The sequence below is a fragment of the Etheostoma cragini genome, chromosome 1 (assembly GCF_013103735.1).
Source record: "Etheostoma cragini isolate CJK2018 chromosome 1, CSU_Ecrag_1.0, whole genome shotgun sequence".
NCBI classification, from domain to species: Eukaryota; Metazoa; Chordata; class Actinopteri; order Perciformes; family Percidae; genus Etheostoma; species Etheostoma cragini.
This window is the reverse complement of record NC_048407.1, coordinates 34,150,954-34,155,328: the sequence shown is the minus strand read 5'-3', so window position 1 is coordinate 34,155,328 and position 4,375 is coordinate 34,150,954.

Sequence of the window (4,375 nt, the reverse complement as noted above, 5' to 3'; positions counted from 1 at the left end):
TCTTGAGTCTCTGAGCTAGAGTCCAAGTCAAGTCTCGAGTCTCTGAGCTAGAGTCCGAGTCAAGTCTCGAGTCTCTGAGCTAGAGTCAGAGTCAAGTCTTGAGTCTCTGAGCTAGAGTCCAAGTCAAGTCTCGAGTCTCAAGATGAACAGCAGCTGCCGGTGTTCGTCTTCCTCTCTCAGCAGATGCATCACGTACCCCGGGTTACGTACGTAGGTTACAGTCTGCTCACCAGCCGCCTCCTAAAGATAAGGATTGGTCCTGAGTCCCACATGTCGAGTCTCAAGTCGAGTCTCAGGTTGAGTCTCATGTCGAGTCTCAGATCGAGTCTCAACTCGAGTCTCAGATCGAGTCTAATGTCGAGTCTCATGTCGAGTCTCAGGTCGAGTCTCATGTCGAGTCTCATGTCGAGTCTCTTGTCGGGTCTCAAGTCGAGTCTCATGTCGAGTCTCAAGATAAGTCTCATGTCGAGTCTCATGTCGAGTCTCATGTCGAGTCTCTTGTCGAGTCTCAAGTCGAGTCTAATGTCGAGTCTCAAGATAAGTCTCATGTCGAGTCTCAGGATGAGTCTAAGGTCGAGTCTCAAGTCTATGTGGGACTCAAGACCGGGCCTCATGTCAAGTCTGAAGAAGAGTCTCATGTCGAGTCTCAGGTCGAGTCTCAACTCGAGTCTCATGTCGAGTCTCAGGTCGAGTCTCAACTCGAGTCTCAGATCGAATCTCATGTCGAGTCTCAAGTCGAGTCTAAGGTCGAGTCTCAAGTCTATGTGGGACTCAAGACCGGGCCTCATGTCGAGTCTGAAGAAGAGTCTCATGTCGAGTCTCAGGTCGAGTCTCAACTCGAGTCTCAACTCGAGTCTCATGTCGAGTCTCAGGTCGAGTCTCAACTTGAGTCTCATGTCGAGTCTCAGGTCGAGTCTCAACTCGAGTCTCATGTCGAGTCTCAAGTCGAGTCTAAGGTCGAGTCTCAGGTCGAGTCTCATGTCGAGGCTCAACTCGAGTCTCATGTCGAGTCTCAGGTCGAGTCTAAGGTCGAGTCTCATGTCGAGTCTCATGTCGAGTCTAAGGTCGAGTCTCAGGTCGAGTCTAAGGTCGAGTCTCAAGTCTATGTGGGACTCGAGTCAGAGTCTCTAACTCGCATATTTAAAATGAAAAACCCTTTTATCAACGTTCTGGTTGTTTTTCTAAGCCTTTTCAAATTTTCGTGTGTTCCCCAAATTTTGAAAACCCTTTTTTTTAATTTATACATTTGTCACTTTTGTTTTCATTTTTCTTTTGACTTTTTTTGATGATCTTTAATGAAGATTATAGTCGTCTTTTTGACATCTAGTCACATTTTTGTCTCTTTCTTTTTACACTTTTTGTAAAGTTCTTTTAGTGTTTTCTCCAAAAGTTATAAAATTGACAAAGAATTAATTTCAAAGAAACCCCAAATTTCTGATATAGAAACGTTTTGGGAAGGGGTCAGATTAGATCTGAAGAAACCGGGGGGGGGGGTTAAAGTGTCTTCCCTCCGATGATTTTGTCGCTTTTTAAACATTTGTCGAGTTTTTTTAAAACCTTTTGAAATTTCCGTGGGTTTTTCCCAAAATTTGTAATGCTTTTTTTTTTTTTACATTTGGTCCTTTTTGCGACATCTTTTCACATTTTCGTCACTTTATTTTCTTTTGTTTGACATTTTTTATCATCTTTTACCAACATTAGGTTGTTTCTTTTTCAACCATTTTGTGTCTTTTCTCCGATGATTTTGTTACTTTTTCAACGTTGTCGACTTTTTCGGAGCCTTTTGAAATTTCCGTGGGTTTTTCCCCAAATTTTTAAGGCTTTTTTCATTTGTTCCTTTTCTCGTCATCTTTTCACAATTTTGTCACTTTATTGGACATTTGTTCCCATTTTTGTCACTTTTATTGTATTTTTTCTCTCTTTTTTTTTTAGACTTTAAAAAAAAGTTATTTTACCAAATGTTTTTTTCACTAAAATGATTTAAAATTGACAAAATATTATTTGAAAGAAACCCAAATTTCTGACATAGAAACTTTTGGGAAAGGGACCAAATGTGACCCGAAGACACCCGGACGGTTATTGTGACGCCACAAAAATCCCCGATCTGGACCTGAAGACTAACTGAATTCAAACCGGCAGCTTTCCAACCCGTCAGTGATGTCACTTCCTGCGGTGATTCACCTGAAGTTGTGGGGCTTGTTCACTAGAGTCCCTGTAACTGAATAACTTGCTCAGATCCATAAAACCCCGCCTGCACCGCCCCCCCTGGCCCCCCCACGCCCAGAGTATCAGTCCCTGTCTAGATAAGGATTATCAGACCTGGTTGACCAGTAACGAAATCCTCCTCCAGTCCTCGTCCACACCCCGAGTCTTCATAGTGAACTGTACAGAGTCCCAAAGTCCGGACTCACAGACTCAGGTTAGGACATGCCGTGGGACGTCCTCCGGAGACAATGGAAGACAATCAGACAGAGAGACATGTCTCCAAAAAAAGAGTCTCGTAGCGGTGCCGCGGGGGCAATAAATGACATTTTGCATCTGCATGGTCATAGCGACGTATTGATAGCGTCGTTGGTTTCTTATGATAGCTCGATAAGTCGCTGGGTCCCGGGACCTGGGATCTGGGTCCCCCCTGGGATCTGGGTCCCCCCTGGGACCTGCTGTGATAAACACAGCTCTAGACAGCTGTTTCTGTCAGACTTTATGCCATTTATCCCTCAAGAAGAACATGCAAAGTCATAACAAATCCAGTTGTCTCCTCCAAGGAGGACACACTGAGGACAGATCCAGAAGACATAAACTCTTAGAGGCATTGGACATCTTATTATGAATAATTAATATGAAAATCATTGCTTAGATGTAATTTTGCCATTACACCGTCGAGTTGCTAACGTTCTGTGTACTAACCTTTCTTCTGTTTCATCCAAAGAGAGGTAAGGGATCGGTCTCGTCTGCACGTTAGCGCCACCTTCTGCTTCGGAGGATGAATCACAGATTATCTCAGAAAGTAGAAATGATCCCTGCAGCTGTTCAGAAATATTAAACACCTATGACTAATAACGTGAGCTAATGTAAGACTGTTACATTATACTGGGGACAATAACAATACAACAATTAATACAATTAATACATGTTGTATTCCATCATGACTAATGCATTTCTGACCATATTGTTTTAATAGACAATTATTTGATATATTCTATTGTATTTTAGCATGTTAGATTAGATTAGATTCAACTTTATTGTCAGTACACATGTGCAGGGCAACGAAATGCAGTTAAGATAGAGCCTCCGGGCCGCAGCTATTTAAAGCGCCGCCACACGCTTTTTGAAAAGGATTTATGCAGACAGCAACATAATAAGATACAATACAACATCACAACATAATGCACAAGACAACACACAGTTCATGTGGACATATGAAGGAATTTTTTAGGTGTCTTGGGAGGGAGTGTGAGAAACACAAGAAACAAGGCTGGATGGGGGGGGGGGGGGGGGGGGGGGGGGGGGGGGGGAGTGTATGATGAGTGTGTAATATAATATATGCTATATGTGCTATATGAATTAATTTCATTTTTAAATCTTCCCTATTTGAATCAATAGAAATAACAGGACTTTATCATTCTTAGCATGACATTAGTTAATTATATTAAGTTGTGCTTAAGTTATGTTATTACGTTTTGCTTACTTATACACAAAATAGTGCCATCTAATCAAAAGATATTAGGTCAAATTACTTATAACATGTTGCACCAACTTAACATAATTAACTTAGTAGAACTTTTTCTAAAACTGTGGATACACTACTTGTAATGTAGTTTGTGTGTGTCCATCCGTGTGTGTAAGTCTATATGTGTGTGTGTGTGTGTGTGTGTGTGTGTCTGTGTGTGTGTGTGTGTGTGTGTGTGTGTGTGTGTGTGTGAAAGCCAACCACTTCAGTCAACGTATTTGTTGAATTTATTTTTCTGCAGAAGATAACATCACATCAACGGTGTGTTTCCAGTGTTAACAGCATCTGCACCTAAACATTAAACTGACAGTAGAACATTTCTCCTCATCAAGAACATCAAACACCAATAATCACTTATATCATCACAATTATGCAAATCAACATCAGCTGTTACATATATAATAATAATAATAATAATAATAATAATAATAATAACATCAGCTGTTACGTATATAATAATAATAATAATAATAATAATAATAATAATAATAATAATAATAATAATAATAATAATAACATCAGCTGTTACACCTGCACTTATACCCAAAACTCAACATGACTTTTTCTTTAATATATATACAGTTTCTTATTATAATCATCATATGTCCTCCAGAAGCTCAGCTGGAGTATTTTAACACAGAGGAA